Source organism: Manis javanica, chromosome 4, assembly GCF_040802235.1.
Source record: "Manis javanica isolate MJ-LG chromosome 4, MJ_LKY, whole genome shotgun sequence".
In the NCBI taxonomy this organism is placed as follows: domain Eukaryota; kingdom Metazoa; phylum Chordata; class Mammalia; order Pholidota; family Manidae; genus Manis; species Manis javanica.
In genome coordinates, this window is record NC_133159.1 from 15,734,702 (window position 1) to 15,755,745 (window position 21,044).

The window sequence follows — 21,044 nt, forward strand, 5'->3', positions numbered from 1 at the left end:
ATTAACAAAATAGCAGCAGACTCATAGACACTGAGAAGGGACTGGTGGTTACCATGGATGAGGGGTTGGGGTGGGTGGGTGGAATGCGGAAGGGTGAGGATAAAGGAACACAAAAATTCTCCATCATAATATAGGTTGGTCATGGGCATGGTAGGACAGCATGGAGAATATAGCCAATAATTCTTTAACATCTTCCTATGTTGACAGATAGTAACTGTACTAGTGGGGTGAGCATTTAATAATATGGATAACTGTTGAACCACTGTGTGGTAAACTTGAAACCAATGTAAGATTGCATATCAACTATACTTTAAAAAAAATTGTCACAAGAGGGTGATGCACCCCAGCAAAGGAAACAGAAGTGGCGGAGTGGTAGAAGTCAAGAAAAGAGAGGGTTTCTTGTAAAGTACAGAACGGCTATGTGACCTGCTGAAATGCCAAATAGAGCTAAGGAGCCTCCATTAAATTCTTGGTGTGGAGATTATTGGTGATAGAGGCCAGAGAAATTCCAGCAGAGAATAGAAGGGCACATGTATTTTTGCATTATTCTCTGAAATCTGGCATCAGCCTGCCTTTAGTTCATTTGCTGAGGTGGGGCTGTATTTTCAGCATCTAGGACAGATTGTTCATTCTAAGATACCGCTACTCTTTTAACTCTTGGAAAATTCCACCCGGAGAATGAGGCTATGTAAATTTAAAGGCAGCTAAAAATGTTAGCATCACTCACTTTGAGATAGAATTTTCAGTTTTCCTGTTTACTATACTTTTGTTTTGAGTGGGCTGCAAATCATCAATTATCACGTCAAATCGTGCTCATTGATGGGAAAACCACTTTAAAATGTGATTGGATAATATTACTAGTCAACACATATAAAAAAAAAAAAGAACCATTCCACAAAATATTTTTTAATACAAAGGGTTAAAAGGTAACTTTACAATAGAAAAACCTGGCAGATACCACCTTCATCAAGTGACCAAAGTAAACGCCATTAGCAACGGGACAAATTGAAACGGTATGCCGTCCGATACGACGCCATGAGAAGAATGCAGTGTCACGTCAGTGATGTCCTGCCAGAGACGCACGATGAATCTAATCATGAGGAAATATCAGACAAACCTAAATTGAGCGACATTCTGTAAAATAACTTGCCTGTGATCTTCAAAAGTGTCAAGGTCATTTAAGTCAAAGAAAGACTAAGGAGCTATTCCAAACCAAAGGAGATTAAAGAGACATGGACACCAAATGCAAGGTGTGGTCTGAACATGTGATTCCTTCTGCCATAGAGAATATTAGAACAATTGTTGAAACTTTAATGTGGTCTGAGGATAAGATGCTGGTAATGTAGGTGTCCATGTTAAATTTCCCAACTTTGATGGTTACATTCTAGCTATGTATGAGAACGTCCTTGTTTATAAATACCCAATAAAGAATGTGGGGTTGATGGGGCATCAGGTTGGCCACTATCTCCTTGTATTGTTCTTGCAACTCTTCTGTATGTGTGAGATTATTTCCAAATAATTTTTAAACCTAAACTTTTAATTAAAGTATCTAGAAATTAAGGAATGCAAAAGGTCTCTAAGGTGTGAAATTCGAAAAATTCCGTGACAGGACTTAAAAGAAGACATGCATAGGTACCTATTCTATACCTGTGGTTAGGGCAACTTAACATCATAAAGTTGTGGAGTCTTCTCAAGTGATCTACAAATTCAGCACAATCCCAAGCAAATTTGAGATGAATTTTGCTTGGGAGAGACTCAACAAGCTTGCTCCAAATTATATATGGAAGATGGAGTCGACAAAGACCTAAGTCAATTAGTAAAAGAACTAAATGAAAGAAGTTGTCTTATCAGATATACAAATATAGATAGATAAAGAGATAGAGTTATAAGATGGGTAGGTAGGTGGATAGATAGATTGATAGATTTGATATCAATCTATCAAGGGTGGCACCATAAATCAGTGAAGAAAGCAGCAGACTCTTTCGTCGATGGTACTGGGAAAACTGACTCACTATATGGGAAACGAAACAAAATTGGCTCCCTACCCTTAACCACCACAAAGGTGGATCCCAGATGTACAAACGACCTTAATATGAAAAGATAAAAGCATCTTTGTAATCTAGAGATGGGGAAAGTCCCTCTTAAAGTAGACCCCGAATCACAAGCCATGAGGCAAGAAATGCTGGATTTGATTATACCAAAGACTTCTTCTTCGCAAAGAACCCTAAAATAAAATTAACAGATGGGAAACTGATTTGTAAAAGATGTTTGCAATGTCTAAAGCTGACAAGGGATTAATATCTGACTACACATGGAACTCCCAGCACATCAACAAGAGAAGGAAAAAAAACATGAGGGAAAATAAGCGAAGGATATGAATAAGCACCTCATAGAAGGGAAATCCAAATGACTAATACGATGTGTAGAGATGCTTTGATGCACACGTAAGCAGAGACACAAATTAAAACATCAGTGAGATACCATTTCACGTCCATCAGGCTGGCAAAATGGACAGAGTAGGATAATGCTGAGCATTTGAGTTTGGGAAACACTCATCTTTGTGATAAATATTTTCCTGATGGGAATGTTGACTGGAGCAGATTGTTTTGGAAAACGAAAATTTTTCCAAAGCAAAATTAAGCATGGATGTACCCTATGACCCGGAAACCCAACGCTGAATATCAGTGTAGATTGATTGGGCCCAATTTTTCCTTCTATATCCTTGTCACAGCCTCAGAAGGGGTGGAGAGAATTTCCCCAGCCCTATACTTTGGGTTTGGCCATGTGATCTGCTTTGACCAATAGTGTGCTAGCAAGGGAGACACACATAGACCTCTGAAACGCGCTTGTGTAGCTGAGCATGCCCTCTTACACTTCCACCATCACCAGGAGAATACCTGAGTAGCCCACTGCCCTTCCAGCCCAGTCTGGAGAGCCTGCCTGAAGATTCAACAAATATGCAAAGAGGAGATAAAACATGAAGACCCACTCCTGTAGCACCATTTGAACATCTAGAACCAACTGTGCCTAAAGCCAGAATTCCTTCTGGACTTTTCAGTTAAATAAAGTGTCGGACCAACTTATCTCTCTTACAGTATTTTAACCCCAACCTAACTCAATTGCCCATTATGTCTTAAACATTCAGTGTCTCTCTGTCTTTGCTCAAATTCAATTTAATACTTTCATGAGCATATACCATATAAAAGGTAAAGGGTTCAAATAATAAGTACTCTCTGGCACATGTTGTCATTATCTTGCCTGTGGTAGACACAGCTTACTAAGTTTTATAAACCCTTTCAGAGAACCACCTTCTAGCATTGTCAAGTTGCCTTGCAGCTCTTATCACTGTTAATATTTTTTCTTTCTTTCCTTGAGTCTGATGTACTGTTCTTTTTCAGCTGCTTGAGATGGACACATTAATTTAATTGATTTTCAAGAATTTCCCCTTTTCTAGTAGATTTTTAAGGCTACAAATTTTCCCCTAACAACTGTGTAAGTTGCATCCCACAAGCTTTGATAGGTCATATCTTTATTACCATTCAGTTAAAATGTTTTCTGATTTACAATTTGATTTCTTCATTGGTGTAATGTTTAATTTCCAGGCATGTAGAGATTTTCTATTTTCCCTTTTGTATTGATTTATAGTTTCATTCCTTTGTGTCTAAAGAATTTTGTCTGAATAATTTCAATATTTTGAAATGTGTTGTATTTTTCTTATGGCCTAGTATATGGTCAATTCTGGTAAATGTTGCATGTCCCCTGGAAAATGTGAATTTTGAGTTCTCATTTCAGATTTGTTTAGAAAACATCACTTTGATCAGCCTTTTTACATCATATCTCAGAGAGAACCTCAGAATCCTTCTCAACACTGGACTTCAAGCAGCCACTACCAATTGAGAGGAGTAAGCACCTAATATAGAACCTATGAACCTATTTCCTATATAGTGCTTGGGTTATGGGTCAGGTGTTGAATTGCTTGCATGCGAATCCCAATTCTGCTGCCTTCTAGCTGCATGATCTTGGGTAAATGGACCTAACCTCTTTGATCCTCAGGTTCCTGGACTGAAAAAAGCTGCTGACAAGAGGTTCCCTGCTACCTATACTTGTGAGGATTAAAAGAGAATGAAGTGTTTAGCACAGTGACTGTCATCTAGTAACACCCTCTAGCCAGACATGTACGGCCCCGTTCTGTTCTGAACTCCTCCACTTCATCACCCTAAGTCTGATCCTGAACCTGCCTAAGTCTGATCATGAGCCTAGACATACATTTCTTCACCGCTATACCTTCACCAGCCTTTTTCTCCATAGTGACCTCATGTGCTGGCCGACGTTGCAAGGATCCTTAACCTTGTCTTGTCCTTTGCCCTCTTTCTTGAAGCTAGTTCCAGGACTGAGGGGATGTTGGTTGAGCTAAAAACAGATGCATAAGCCACACCAAGACCCCTCAGTCGGTGCAGGAAGATGGGATTAGCGCATCATTCTGAGAAGTGTCAGTGTCCTTCAGGTTTCTAACCCTAACCACCACATTCCTTTGCCATGTATATAACCCATCCCTTGACCTGATGGGTAAGGCAGATTTGGGAAAGGTCCCCTGCCTTCTCACTGGGCTGCCCTTCTAACAAAGCTTTCTTTGCCTCAAACCTGGTGACTCAGAGATTGGCTTATTGTGAATGAATCTGGATTTGAGGGCTCATTAACAACCATCCTTCAAAACCCTAGTATAATTAATGCTGACACTGGGGAGCTGTTGCCCTTGGCCTTCACTCCTATTCTAGAGGAATCTCTTCCTGAGGAATTGTGGCAGGAGGCAGAAGTGCTTCCTACCTTGAAAGCAAAGATTTCCAGAAGTTTGTTTTCCCAGCAAGCCTGGGCAAGGTCACATGACCTTGATTCTGCCAATCAGACATTCCTACTTTGAATTCCAAGCCGAGACAGAGAGAGCCCTGCGGGGGCAGCAGCAGCTGCGCTGGAGTGGCCCACCCACCTCACGTGCTGCCAGTTATAGGTCAGTATGGGCACCGCAGGCTGTGGTTTTGGGGCTGCGCTGTTTCTTACCTAACCAGTTCAGTGGGTGATTTTGGCAACTTCTCAGGCTCCGAGGCCTGAGCCTCGTTCTTCTCACCTACCAATACCTTGGCACGAACCCAATATCCTTTCAGCAAGTTCCTGCAAATGCTTAAATCAGCCAGTCAGTTTCTTTTGTAACCAGGACCCCCTCTGGTAGGTTTTTCTCTCTCACCTCGAAGGCTCCTGCAACACCAAGGATCTCCCCACCCCCACGAAGCCCTGTCTTTGACCACAGCCATATCATGTCATACTCCCATCATTTCATACCCCCATCATCTCTCTCCCACTACAAGCTCAAAGTTCTCTATCCAAAACTCTAGAAGCCAGAGATGATTGAGAATTCAGACATTTTCAGATTTTAGAAGGGTGATTTGGTGCATATTCTGGAGCCCCACCCAGTAATTAACCACATTAATATGCTCAGAATTAATGGGTTTCCCCTTAAGGCTGTAAATAGCTTGTCATCAGTTTAGATCAAGTTTTGCCATCAAGTGAGATTTGGTGGCAAACTTACAGAAACACTTTGAGTTTTCAGAGCTTTATGAACTTCAGGTTGCAGAAAACGAATTGTAGATGTGTTGTAAAAGCTTATGGCCAATATTAGCTAGCTTGATAGAGCCCTTACTTTGTGCCAGGAGCTGGGCTAAGTATTCGTCCTCATTTCCATGCTGTGAGGGAGGTATGATTTTTATGCCCATTTTGCAGCTGAGGAAACTGAGCCTTAAACTTGAGCGTTGACGTCAGAGCACAAACTGGGAAGAGATGTTACTGTAATGGCTGATTAAATGGAGGCTCAGAGAGGTGCCCTGGATACAAAGCCAGAAAGTGGCAGAACAGGATTCTGAGCCATCCTGCAGTTAAGCTTTGAAACAGAGCAATCTGGTGCCCCTAAGGGTCCAGCCGAGTGCACTCTCCCCTTCTTTGCCGCTCTCCTGCTATCCAGAGCCTCACATCACCTTTGCCCTTATCTGTCCTAAATCTGGGTAACACGGAGCAGGCAGGCACAGGAGGGAAATGCCAGCTCCAGGGAAACAACTGCGCAAGTAAAAGCCCATGCAAGGGCCTTCTCAGGGACTTGCTCCCGCAGGCAAATGTCTGCTGCTTTGCTGACTGCTTAACAATTCTTTCTGCAAACACCCGGGTAAACTCAATTTATTGACTCCTGGGCTGGGCTGTCTCTGGCCACTTTGTACCCCCTTCAGATGTCTTTTAAGTCAGTGGATCCCAGATTTGGGGTTTCACAAACCTGCACGGTATCAAAAGACACAGGGACTGACATAGAATTGCCACTTAAAGGTGTTAAAAATCCACAACTCCTGGTAACCTAACTCTGTCCTTCCAGAACCTAAGGACATTTAACACCACAATAGGGGCACTCTTAACTTTATCAAAGAGTCACAACACTTGTTCTTTTTTTAATTGTGATGAAACGAAGCCCTCCATTGCCAGCGCAGCTATCCTGGTCCTTCAGCAGATGGCTGACTTCCATTTTAGCCTGGAAACTTCTTAAAAGAAGAAACTAGGATGGTCTAACTTATGGTTTCAGCCAGTTCATTGCTCCTTCACTTTAGAACAATTCTAGCTACCTGTAATAAATGCTTGTTCTGTGCTAGGACCAAAGCTAAATGCCTTCCGTGATGCAAGGAGAGCAATCACAATTCTCAGCCTCTTTCTACAGGTGAGAGACCTGTGGCTCAGACGTTAAGTAACGTGACCAAGGTCACACAACTAATTATGTGACAATGGGGATTTAAACATGAGTCTATCTAGTTCCAAAAACACTACCCTGTAATTCCCCTCCAAGAAAAGCAGGCAAACAGGGGTATAGCAAACATTGCATACTATGTCCATACCTCACTTTAGGGAGAGGATCCCGGAACAATGTGTTGAACAAGCAAAACAGACTTTGGGGACAAGGATCTGGAACTTTCCAAAGAACTTGGGCCCATGGAAAGCACATTAGGAATGTTTTGCCTTGTTATTACTATCCCCCTGCTGAAAGAATAATACAAGGAACAACTAGATACACTTCACCAGGATTTACCATTTACTAACGTATTACCACAGTTGCTTTATCTTCACGTGTATCAGCACTGGCCAGTAGAAATTTCTGTGATGATGGAAACATTTCTATACTGTCCAATACGGTAGCTACTGGTCGCATGTGGTTACTGAGTGCTTAAAATGTGGCCATTTTTATGTTACATTTATGTACATTTCAGTTACATTTATGAATTTTCAGTTTTATTTATTTTCAATTAATTTAAATGTAAGTAATAAAGAGCTACATGTGGCTGGTGACTACTGAGCTGGACAGCACAGCTCTATGCCAACACATTCTTTTATTTTGCTGAGCCACTTGAAAATTATAGACACCATGACACTTCACCCTAAATACTTCAGTTTAAATTTCTTCAGTACAAGGACATTTTCCTCCATAACCAGGGTAACAATCTCACACCTAAGAATTTTTAAAATAAAAAGTATATTGAGCTCTAACTCACACACCATACAATTCACCCACTTAAAGTACATAATTCAATTTCTTTTAGTGTATTCACTGAGTTATGTCACCACAATCAATTTTAGAACATTCTTATCGCCCTAAAAAGGAAACATACCCATTGACAGTGACTCCCCATTTCCGCCTGTACTCCCTATCCTTCCCCTCCCCACCCTTCCCCACCCCAACACCACTCTCTGACAACCACCAATCTACTTTCTGTCTTTATAGATTTGTCTGTTCTGGACATCTCATATAAATGGAATCATACAATATGTAGCACTTTGTGACTGGCTCCTTTCACTGAGCATAGTGTTCTTAAAATCCATCCATGTCGTAGCAGGTATAGGTGATTGATTTTATTATTATTATTATTGAGGTAAAATTTGCATAACATGAAATTCACCATTTTAACCATTTTGATGTGTACAATTCAGTGGTTCGCAGTAAATTCACAAAATTGGACAACCACACCGACTATCTAGTTCCAGAACATCTTCAGCACTCCCAAAAGACCCCCTGTACCCATTAATCAGCCACTCCCCATCTCTCCTTCCCTCACCCCTAGACAGCTACTAATATGCTTTCTGTCTGTGGATTTGCCAACCCAGACATTTCATGTAAGTGGATAATACAATATTTGTATCATTTTATATCACTGTTATGTCTGGCTCCTTTCAGAATAAAGTTGTTAAGATTCATCCATGTGGTGTATACCTCATATCAGTACCTCATTCTTTTATGGCTGAATAATAAATAGTACATTGCATGGATAAACCACATTTGTTTATCCACCTATGAGTTGATGGACATTTGAATTGTTTCCACTTTTTGGCTATTATGAATAATACTGTTATGAACATTGGCGTATAAGTTTTTGTTTGAACACTTGTTTTCAGTTACCTAGGAGTAGCCTTGCTGGGTCATATCATAATTCTATGTTTAACTTTCTAAGTAACTGCCAAACTGCTTTCCACAGCAGTTGCACCATTTTACATGTCCACAAGCAGTGTGTGAGGCTTCCAATTTCTCCACATCCTTACATTTGTTGTTTTTTGTCTTTTTCATTACAGCCTTCCTAGTGGGTATGAAGTGGTATCTCACTGTGGTTTTGATTTGCATTCCCCTAATGACTAACGATATCGAGCATCAGTTCATGTGCTTATTGACCATTTGCTTAGCTTTTTTGGAGAAATGTCATTTAAGTCCTGTCCATTTTTTAGTTGGGTTGTTTGTCTTTTTGTTGTTACATTATAAGAGTTCTTTATATATTCTGGTTTCTAGACCTTCATCAGATATATGATTTGCAAATATTTTCTCCCATTCTGGGGGTTGTCTTTTCACTTTCTTCACGGTTTTCTTTTATACACAAAAGTTTTGAATGTTGACAAAGTCCAGTTTATCTATTTTTTTCTCTGTTGCTTATGCTTTTAGTGTCATACCTAAGAATCTATTGCCAAATTCAAGGTCACAAATGAAGATTTATCCTATGTTTTCTTCTAGGAATTTAATAGCTTTGGCTCTTACATTGAGGTGTTTTATCCATTTTCAGTTAATTTTTGTATATAGTGTTGAGGTAAGAGTTCAACTTCATTCTTTTGCATGTGGATGTCCAATTGTCCCAGCACCATTTGTTGAAAAGACTATTATTTCTCCCATTAAGTGGTCATGGTACTCTTATGGAAAGTCAGTTGACCATAGATTTATGCATTTATTTCTGTATTCTCAATTCTATTTTATTGATCTCTATGTCTGTCCTTATGCCAGTATGATGCTGTTTTGAATACTGTAGCTTTGTAGTAAGTTTTAAAATCAAGAATTGTGAATCCTCCAATTTTGTTCTTTTTCAAGGTTGTTTTGGCTTTCTGGGTCCTTTGAGTTTCCATATAAGTTTTAGGATCCACTTGCCCATTTCTGCAAAAATGACAGTTGGAATTTTGGTAAGGAATGCAATGAATCTGTATATCAATCTGGGGAGTATTGTTGAATCTTCCAAATCATGCTCATGGATATCTTTCTATTTATTTAGAGGTGCTTTAATTTCTTTCAACAGTGTTTTGTATTCTTTAGTGTAAAAGTCTTACACCTCCTCGATTAAATTTATTTCTAAGTATTTTGTTCTTTTTTTAATGATAATATAAATTGGATTATTTATTCATTTTTGGATTGTCTATTGCTTAGTGCATAAAAATAATATTTATTATTGTATATTGATTTTGTATCCTTGCTGATCTTGTTTATTAGTTCTAATAGTTTTGTAGTGGATTTCTCAACATTTTCAATATACAAGATCATGTCATCTGAGAACAGAGATAGTTTTACTTCTTCCTTTCCAATCGGGATGCTTTTAATTGCTTTTTCTTGTTTAACTGCTCTGGCTAGACTCCCCAGAGCAAATGTTGAATAGGTGGTGACAGTAGACATTCTTATCTTAATCTTGATCTTAGAGGAAAAGCATCACCCGTATGAGGTTGGTTGTGGGTTTCTGGTAGTTTGCCTTTGTCATGTTGAGGAAAGTTCCCTTCTCTTATTAGTTTGTTGAGTGTTTTTATCATGAAGGGAGGTGGGATCTTTTAGAATTCTTTTTTCCATCAATTGAGATGATCATGTGCTTTTATGGCTTCACTGTATTAATATGGCATATTATACTGATTCACTTTCATATGTTAAATCAATCTTACATTTATTACTGCTGTATATTCATAAGGGATATTGGTTTGTAGTTCTCTTCTAATGTCTTCATCTGGCTTGGGTATCAAGACAATACTAGCCTCACAGAATGAGTTGGGAAGTATTCCCTCCTCTACTTTCTGGAAGTGTTTTAGAAAGATTGGCATTAATTCTTTCTTACACAGTTGATATAATTCACCAGTCAAGTCATCTAGGCTTGGGCTTCACTTGCTGGAATTTTTTGGCTAGTGGTTCAATCGCTTTACTTGTTTTATGTCTATTTAGATCTTTTTTCCTTTTTTAAATTCAGTTTTGGCAGTTTGTCTTTCTAGAAATTTGTCCATTTCATTTACAGTACTGATTTGTTGGTATACAGTTGTTCATAGTATTCACCAATAATTCTTGTAGTTCTGTAAGGCTGGTAGCAATGTTCCCCATTTTAATTTCTGCTTCTAGTAATTTGAGTCTTCTCTCTTTTTCTTCTTGGTCAGTCTAGCTAAAGCTTTGTCAACATTTTGACAAAAAGACTGATCTTTCAAGGAGCCAATTTTTGGTTTCATTGAGTCTCTCTATCATTATTCTATCCTTTATTACACGTATCTCTACTTTATTATTTTCTTCCTCATACTTGGCTTTGAGGTTAGTTTGCTCCTCTTTTTCTAGTTCTTTAAGTTGGAAGGTTAGGTTATTGATTTGAAATCTTTTTTTTTAAATATAGGGATTTACAGCTATCTATTTCCTTCTGAGCACTGCTGTCACTACATTTCTTCATTACTTTTTGCCCAGTAATAGTCCATTAGATGGCTATATCACATTTTATTTTACTTTTATTTTCAGGTTGAGATTTTATTTGTCTTTGAAAATTACTTGTTCATATTCTTTCTACTTTTCTTAAGCCACATTTTATTCCTCCATTCATCAGCTGATGGACACTTGTGTTTTTTTCCATTTTTTTGGCAATGCTGAACATGCTGCTAGGAACATTCACGTTCAAGTGTTTGTGGGGACATGTTTTCAATTCTCTGAGATATACACTTAGGAGTGAATTGCTGGGTCAAATGGTAACTCTGTGGCTAATCTTTGACACCCAAGAGTTTAACATCAGTATTACAATATCATTTAATGTAGACATTTTCAAAATTTCCCAGTTGTACCTATAATGCCTTTTATAGCTGTTTTTGAAGTGTAGGTAAAATTTGCATATGGTGAAATTCACAGATCTTCGGTGTACACTTCAATAAATTACAATAAGTATATACCCCTGTACTACCCCCACCCCAAACAAGATACAGAATATTTGTATTGCCCCTCAAGTTTCTCTTTCCAGACACTTCCCTTAATCCCTCCACAGGAGAAATGTTTTCTCATTATTATGTTAATGGTGTCTCTGGGGAAGATAATAAAGAGCTAATGTTTATCTCAACTTAAGAATTTGCAAAACACATTCCCTTCACTTTTTTTAACTTGGAGGCAGACTGGAGAAAGGGAGAGATCATGAACATTGGCACTAAATAAACTTTGTTCTTATTCTAACTACCATTTATTAGCTGTGTGCTATGGGCAGATTACCTAGTTTCTCTGAATCTCAGTTTTCTCAAATATAAAATGGGTCATTCATGAAAATTAGTTAGGAAAACATATCAAAGCACCTGGCACCATGCGAGCACCTACTAAACATTAATTCCCTCTCCACTTCCCCGTCTCTTCCTTACTTGATTCTCAGAACAACCTTGCTTCAATCATTTATTCGTTCCACAAACATTTCTTGATCATCTACTGTGTGTCAGGTGCTGAGCTCTGGGGAAACAGTGTGAATTAGAACAGTCACTGTCTCTGCTTGCATGATGGTTGACAGTCAAGAAGGGAAGATGGAAGACAGGTGTTAATCAAATAACCATACTAAAGGTTAAGAAGATGAACTCAGTTCTCTAAAAAGGTATTATGGGGGCCCTGACCCTCTCAGGTCTGCTGATCTGGGAGAACATCTGGAAGGAGGTGACCCTTTACATGAGAACGGAGTAAATAGGTCAGAATGAGGCAGGGCTTTTAGGGAGCAGAGGAGGGTAGTCCAGGCAGAGGAGACAGGATGTGCAAACGCCCTTTTTGTAGGAACCGGGGGAACTACAAGCAAGGAGTCGGGACCCCGGGACATTGGTGAGAAGCAGACTTTATTGGTGCGGGCACTGGCTCTGCGGATTCCTATCCAAAGGCTGAGCCCCGAGCACAGCAGGGCTGTGCCTTTTACACATTCACTACAAGGTTAAGGGGAAGTCAGCACCCAGGAAATGTTGCAGTGGGAGCTGTTAGGTAACTATAGGTGTATTCAGGATGCTAGTTATATTTTAATCTATCTCTGTAAAGGTTACCAGGATACCCTACTATAAACTAATGGGTCTCCATGACTACGATCAACAAGCTATTTCATACCACTGAGTCTCAGTTGGGGGGAATACATTGTTACACTGTTTCAACCTCAAGCACCCAAGCACCCTGTGCGTCCTCTACATTCCTGAAGCCTCAACAGAAACTGTCTCCTGGGCTTCCTACCACACCCTGTGGCTAGAGAGCATGGTGCATTTAAGGAATCAAAGAAAGTCCAAGTAGCTACAGCAAAGGGACAAACGTAGCTGAAGGTAGTGAGGGCCAGACTTTGCAAGGCTAGTCAGTCATAGTAAGAAACTGGGTCCTTAGTACAAGAGTAAAGAAGAGCCACAGATGACTTTTCCACAGGGATGGGGGGTAGGAGCATGACATGACCAGATCTACCCTTAGAAGGCCTTGTACCCTGAGACCACGAGGAGACTGTGTTGGTGAGGAGCTGGTTGCCTGGGGCAGGATGGTGGTGGTGGGAGGGGTGGGAGAATTTAGCAATCTTTAGGGATTTATTAGGTAAAACAAACAGGATTTGGAGATCGCCTGGAGGGAGGGACGGAGGGACTCCCAGGTTCCAGGTGTGAGCCATGGATGAAAGGTGGTGCCCTCAGATAGGAACTTCCAGAGGGACCAGGTCGGAGGGGTTGGGGAGGACCTGCGTACTGTCATCTCCGTTTTGAGTTGAAGACGCTGAGGTCCTGTGAGGTAAAGGGACTGGTTACCTCCCAACTGGGTGAGGTGGGAGGGGCAGGGATGCTGTTCTGAGCGAGGGCTGCTCTGAGGAAGCTTCCAGCTGGTGTGCGTGGTGAGGAATGCAGGTGGTGGTTAGAAATGCTCCATTGCTTAAGATCTGGGAGCATCCATGTCTGCGCATTCTGGAAACAACTTCACATCTCATATGGAACACAGACAGTGAGCATGAAGCCCAGAACTGCTTGCTGAGGGCGCAAAAAGATCCTGGGCAGCAGCCACCTGCTGACAGCACACGGTGCCCGGCACACAGTGCTCAGTGCCCAGTGACCCTCTGCTGAGGCTGGTCTGGCACCTGAAGGTTGGGGACCAAGGAGCGATGCTTTAGCTACTTATTGTCATCCGCCTTTTGGCTATCTCAGATTCAGGGGTCAGATTAAGACTAGTGGTCCCGCCCTCCCCTGGATCCCAGATGCTGGGGCAAAAAGGGAAGGGAAGGTGAACCCTTCTGAGTACTTATTAGGTACCGGGGACTGTGTTAAGCCTTTACACCTATGGTGAGGATTTAGTTACTAGATTGACTTGAAGAGTCAATGAGCTCCCATTTGAGGTTCAGAGAGGGGAGTGCTTTTGCCCAAGGGCACACAGCCAGCAAATGGCAGAGGTGAGGTTCCAACGTGGCTGTCCAGCCCTTCAGCCTGAGCCCTCTCAGCAACAGGCAAGACAGAAGCTAGGTTTCAGCACAGAGGTCAAGGTTGCTTTGGGAGATCCTCAGGGTTCAAGAATTTGAAAAAGCGAAACTAGTGCTGATACAATTGGCAAAACTGAATTTCAATTACCAAAGCACCCCCACCCAGGGGGCGGATAAAGTCCCTCAATTGGGACAATAATTACATCCCATTCAAACACTTGGCAATTTGCCCCAAAAGATAATTAGCACTGACTGCTGAAAATAAGGAGAAAGCCCACACAGGCTGGGAGTCATGGGAGAAGTGGCAATGAATGATTGTTTTTTTTCAGAATTACAAACATCAACAGGTCAATTTATGGATTGTATTGGGTGTAGACTCCTTGTTTGTAGTTCCCGCAGTTCCTGCAAAAAGGGCGCTTGCACATCCTGTCTCCTCTGCCTGGACTACCCTCCTCTGCTCCCTAAAAGCCCTGCCTTATTCTGACCTATTTACTCAGTTCTCATGTAAAGTGTCACCTCCTTCCAGGTGAAGAGAAGAAGTGTGCTTCATGCTGCCCTTGGGGTCAGACTAGGGTGAGGCTAGCCAGTGCTTCACCCTAGTCCCACCCTGCTTGAGAGACCCCCAGGGCACAGAGTCAGTGACAGACAGTGAAGCTGGGCCCCCAGCATGGAGGAAGTATTTATGAGCATTCAATAAACCCCAGACATTTGCTTCAGAGCTTTGCCAGGAGCAAAGCACATTGACCCATCTCTCCCCCAGGGAGCTCACAGGCTCCTAGAAAACAGAGCAGGAAACTGTTTGGGGTGGTACCTTGATGTGGTCTTAAATAACCTACCATCACATATTGAGATGGTTTCCTTTTTCAATTTTATTTCAATCTATGTAGGCCAATATATTTTCCACACCTCCCTACCACTTGCTTTTAAAAAGCCTTTGGCAGGCAACAGATTCAAGCTAGAATACACTGATTCTGTGGTCATAGTTTCCCTCTATTTATGGCAAATGAGACTGGTTTTCCACTTACAATAACGATTTAATTCTAAAATAAATCTATTGGAGTTAAAAAAAAAAAAGTGTATCTACTTGAGGAAGCCTGTCAACCAGTTATGGCACAGGCGGTGACAAGGACATGCCAGCAACAGCCAAGAGGTAGGTAAGGGGAGACACACTGCCCCAGCCAGCGCCATAGGCTCGCAGCTCTCCTGTGCAGTCCCTGTCCCAACTAGGTCCAAAATACCCTAAAGATTAGAGAATTTTCCTTTTGGCCTGGGATCAACTGCCAAAGCACCGGATTGGGATCAAAGAATAATTAACAGCCTTGGTATTGTTTTCTGTAGGGTCTGTTTTCCTCCCTCCTACCCCTCCCCCTGGGAAAAAAATAATATAAACAAAAGTTGGACGCAAGTCAACACATGTGAGTTGAATGTTGTTTTGCAATTCAACTCTTAAGATATTTTAAGGGGCAGTGACAAGAAAGGTGGACAAGGCTTTCCACCCAGAGAGAAAGAGAGAGGGATGATGACTTGGGCCACCAGTCCCCAGGTTGGAGACCCAACTCCCAGCACCACGGTCAGCTTTTGACCTTTAGATGCTGAGCACTTCGGTGTCCCTTATCAACCTCTTCCTATGAAATCTGAAATACAGTTAACATCAAACCACAAACACATACCTAGAAAGTATGATAAACTTAAAACTAGTTTATACTTCTGCTTTTAAATTGGCTGATTGCAAAATCCTAAATTAGATTGTCAGGAAGAATGTTTGTTCTTGGGTTTTGTTTGGATATGGTGAGGTTGGGGGAGGGGAGTCTTAACTTTCTTCGTGCCCTGGGCACATTTTTTAGCCTAATCACTGTTTACTAAGGGAGGGTGAAAGTAGGGTGGGAGTATGGCCCAGCCCAACCCAGGACTGCCCCTGTGCCCGGGCACAGGATGTGCATGTGTAGATGTCAGGGCCACTCTGCGCTGTCAGCCTGACATCAGCCCTTCAGCCAGCAGGTCAGGAACCTCTCTAGTCTCCCTTAGCTCCAGCTGGATTCTCAGCAAGCAGTTATCGGAGTTTACTCCACACACACCCACTGTGTTGGGACATAGCAAGAGATCCGGGAACACAGATACAGGAAATGGCCAAGAAAAGGAATAAAATAGTCTACCATCCATTTTCGTAATATGCAGAGGTTTGAGACACCTCATTCCTAGTCTGTCAGAGCAGGGCAGGGCCGGAGACCGTGACTTGCCCAACCTTGTCATTTCACAAATAAAGAACTAAGATTTCAGCATTACCAGTGGCTCCTGTGCAGGAACTTGGGTGTGTGCAATTTAATTATAGACACATCCTAGCACACAGTAGGTACTAAAAAAAAGTCTTCATTGAATCCGAGTAAATCTTCCTTGAAGATTTGAGGGAGAGAAGAGGGTGGAGCCAGGTCTCAGCTGAGCATCTTAGGTGTGGTGGGCAGGTGGGTGGGGGTGGGGGAAGAGGGCGGGGTAGGTGGCATTGGAGGCAGATTTTGACCCACCCTCCCCCCAGCGAACTGTGGTCTGGTCTAGGAGCCGATCCTGCATCTACATGCACAAGCACCAAGATTGTGCCGAGAAAATACTTTGCTGGAACTCCTCCTCCTGCCCCACTCAGACGTGCCGTGACCAGCCCAGCTGAGGCCTGGAGTAGGTGCCTGGGTACTCTCCCCTGGACCCTCGGGGATGCAGTGCCCACACTCTGGGGTTGGTGGCCATCATGATCATGTCTACAGACCATTTTGGGTAAGTTGCTTTCTGTCCCCTCCAGTCAGGTGATACTGGAACAAGGAGGACACTGTGGTTCGAACCAGCATTCAGGGTGTCCTTAATTGGCGTGATTCTGGTGCATGCTCCAGGCACACACATAGGCACATGCTGGCGCTCGTGCCCACAGTCTCCAAGCAGGAGCAATAAGGGGGTGGGTCAGCCGTGGCTTCTCTCCCTGGATAAATAAGGAAGTTAGATGTTTGTGGCTCACTTTAGGGAGAATTGATGAAGTGAATTTTCCTGGGTAGGACATTTTTGGCAACACAAAATAAAATTTGGGGTTGGGGGTAGGGATTGTAAGGCCGTGACTGGAAATTCCAGGGATTTCCATGAGCCCAGGAAATTAAACTCAGCCAGGCCCCTCTTGTGCTGGTTGTGGAAGCGTGAAAGTCAGAGGGTGGAGCTACTCAGTATCCTGAGCAACAGGTCGCGATTACTCCGTCTGTCTCTGAGTAACGACGCTCTCCTCTCTCTCGGCTGGCATGATCTGCTTCCTCAGATTCCAGATGGCTCTACATGCCTCCTGGCACCTGGGAGAAGCTGACCTTTCATCTCTCTTGATCAACACTTCCCCTCCCCTCAGAGTTTCTCTGTTCAGATTCTGATTGCCGAGTCAGGACACAAGTCTCGGGACTGGCTGAACAGACCCAGTCAGCTATGTCCGGAAAGGTGTGTGGGGGATGGAGTGTCCTGTGGTGGCTGCGTAGAGCAACAGGGACTTACAGCTGTATGATGGCTCTGCAGAGCTGCAGGCAAGCCCTCCGTGTAAGGGTGGTGCAGTGAGCATGGGAGTATGCCCTCCCAGTGTGAGAACCAAGAAATAGGAGGTTTGTGACAGAAGTAAGTGGGGTGATGGAACCTCAGTAGCTGGGCACAGTCCCCTGTTCCTCAGGAGTGGCCACGCTGGTGCTGTATGACCCTGCCCCCATCCATAGTTGATTGACTAGGAGTGGACATGTGACCAGCTGGGCCAGTCCCATTCTGTCCCCTAGCACTGGACCTGCAAGGACTTACTGCACTAGCGAGGCAGAAGCCCCAGGAAGGTCAGGCCCTGCAGTAGACTGGGAAGAGGAGAAAGGAGGTCTGCAGGGAGAGAAGAGCCAGGCAGGTGCAGAGAGAAGAAACTCAGAGACAGAAAACGGTCTGGATTGGTGACTGATCTTCTGGACCCTTGGCTGCCTTCCCTCTCTTGGCAATAATTGACAAATGACAAACCTCTTTTTAGTAAGTCCCTCTTTTCTGTTAGTTCAGCAGAAGTGGTATTCTATGAACTGCAGTTAGAATCCTCATTAATACCAATATCTAATAAGATAATAGTAACAGCTGATATTTGTTGAATGCTTATTATGTACCATATACTTTTCTGATGGGTTTATATGGATTATATATTTAACCCTCTCAACAGCTGTGTGGTATACATCATTATGCAGAAGAAACTGAGGCACAGATAGGCTCACTTGCTTAAGGTTTTGGCTAGTGGAGTCAGATGTAAACCCAGGCAGTCTGACTTCAGAGTCTGGGTCACTGTCCATTACCACAGGCTGCACAGCTGAGGTTGCTGGGACATGGGGGTGCAGGCCTTTGGAGCCCACCCATCACATACTCAATCCAGTCCTGCACCCACACAGAATCTTTGAGCTGGAGGATTTGGCACGGAGGTGCGGTATTTGTCCCCATCCTGACCACCCTCATCCTCAGAGGAGAGGGAGAGTCCAGAGTACCTGGGATTCCATGACATTGCACTTTGGGGTGGTAAACATTAAACCCACTTGTCATCCTACTTCCAGCAAGCCTCTGGAACCACCTAGGAAGAGGCTGGAAAGGAAAATGCACCATCCTGGAGGTGCGGGCATCACTGTCACCTTTCAGAAGCACTTGCTGGGCACTTCGCGAATGAGCAGCACTGCGTCCTCTCCCCCACGCAGACACTGAGGCAGCCCGGTTAGGGGCCTGGGCTGGGAATTGCATGCTGGCTGCTTGCTCTTGACTTGATCTCCAAGCCTCTGTTTTTTATTGGTGAATGGGGATAATAATAATAATAACTCCTACTCAGAGGAGAAAATGAGATAATGCATCTAGTGGGTTTAAAAATCTAAAAGGGCTTGGGAAAATGTTTATCTTATGAGAAAACCAGGGACCCTCAATATGTACATTATGATACCATTCTTTCAGAGTTTTTCTCTTTTTTGTCTTTAACTCTGGAAAGATAAATACCAAAGTGTTATCTCTGTGCGATGAGATTACAGGTTATTTTACTTTTTCTTTTTGCATGTAAACCTCTAACATGAATAGATGACTTGTATTTTAAAACATATTATATTTTATGCATATAAAATTTTTTTTTGTTATTAACTTACTTTAAAGTGCTTTGGTAAGCATAAAGCCTTCCATAAATGCACGAGTGTGAGTACTTAGGCAGCCTAAGTCCTAAAGGCACTGCGTGAGGCACGTTTGTGAGTTGCCTCCCAGCACCCACTCACCTCTTCTTGAGTAGATTGTGTGGGTTGGATCCCATCTTATGTCCATGGGGGGGCCTGGATTAGTTTAAATCAATGGTTGCGGGACTGGATTAGGAAGCCCATGATGGAGGTGGGGCCCATCCCCAGACCGGTGTGCGTTTATGGAAATGGATTTCCACTTTTTGGTATATTAGAGATGACTTCCATGTGTCACCTGGTAACATCTGCCTGGGTGAGAACAGGGCCAAGAGGAGGAAGACCTGAAAAATGGAAAAAGAGATAAACCAAGACCTGGTTCCAGCACTGAGCCACTGGGCCAAAGCCTCTCCTGAATGTAGACTTTTCAGTTTTGAGAGCCAGTAAATTCCCTTTATTTTCAGAACAAGTTTTGAGAAGTTGTGTTTTCTGTTAGTTACAACTTCCTAGCTGATAAAGAAACTGGGAGCAAACGTAGAGTTGTGAGTAATAGACCCAGAATTGTAGGGCTGAGGAGATGCTGGAACATAGGTGGGTCCAAGGCTTGTGGCTGAGAAGCTGGCAATTCTAAAATAGCTGGTGGTGCAGGAGTTGGTTACACCATAGTCTGTTGGATCCTGGAATTCAAACCAAGTGCCTGTAATGCTGCTTTTTTAGGATATTTATAGGACATTTTCAGGTTTGGGGTAGTTGTTTATTTCTTGTAGTCAGTTGTAAATTTCTATAAGAAAGAGACATGATTCCTTTGAAATAGGTTGCTTGAAAGGAGAGAGGGAAGCACAAGGCTTTGCCACAGGTCCTTTATACATAAGGCCTGCAGCCCAAGTTGACAGTGAAGCCAGGATTCCAGCCACAAAGTTGAAATCTTTATGTCAATCTATAGTTGACGTACGCAGAGGCCAGGAAGAGGGAAACTTAGCAGGAAATAAAACTGCTGACCCTCAAGTCCCTCCCAAGCACATCCCCTTGAACATTTTTTGTCTGAAAGACATACAACTCCTCCTCTTGTGCTTCTGCTTGGATGCAGACCGTGGACAAGAGGCCAATTAGTGGTATCGCTCCACCCCACCACAGCTTTGACACGTCAGGGTAAAGGCCATCCATTAAACCACGGGCCAGGGGATGTACTGAGCCTAAGACCAGTTGTCAGCCCATGTTCTGGACACAAAGATGTGGCTAGATAGTTGGTGAGAATTACCAGTCCATATATTTGACTGGAAGCAAATGAACCAGAACATGTATTTTTTTATACCTTCACCAGGCTCTACTTCCATGGTCACCTTACCTTCTGCAGAACCTTTCAAGGATCATTGACCTCGTCTTGTGCTTTGTCCTCTCCGCTGAAGCTGGGGTAGGGGATGTTGGTTGATAACATCTATGTTGCAGAGCAGATACCGGATGTGGTGTCAACACGAACCACGCCAAGACCCCTCGGACTTTGCCAGGAACATGGGATTGGCGCATTATTCAGAGAGGTTTCAAGGCCCCTCCAGTTTCTGTACTAACCCCCACATTCCTTTGCCAATGGGACAAAGGTAGATGTGTTTATCAAAAACAGAGAGGTACAAAGACAAGCTAATGTAGGGAATGGATGACTCTTCAGTAAGATTTTACCAGAGACGATGAAAACTCTGAGGGGAGAAGGCTTCGGCAGGTGGAGATCTTTCTTCCATGCTGCATACAGCTATGCTTTTTTCTGACTTATTAGGGATGGCTTCTGTCCTGTCTTTATTCTGGAAATGCCACAGGACTGCCAAGGCTGGGCCTGCCTGAATCTGCTCTGGCCTCTGGAATCCAGCTTCCAGCAGATGGCCTTGACCCTTCCTCT

The 21,044-nt window shown here is 42.8% G+C and overlaps 1 protein-coding gene across 4 annotated transcripts in view; it reads left to right on the plus strand.

Annotated features, from left to right (window-relative positions):
* The first annotated feature begins 13,030 nt into the window (after window positions 1–13,030).
* Window positions 13,031–21,044, plus strand: part of ALPL (alkaline phosphatase, biomineralization associated) — a 64,903-nt gene continuing 56,889 nt past the window's right edge. For 2 of the 4 annotated variants that reach the window (XM_073233349.1, XM_073233348.1), the window contains exon 1: window positions 13,031–13,050. The gene's annotated coding sequence lies outside the window, so the exon portion shown is untranslated. Of the gene's footprint in view, window positions 13,051–16,614; window positions 16,758–21,044 lie in introns of those variants that run through there. The other 2 variants (XM_017651139.3, XM_073233347.1) reach the window with 2 other exon arrangements.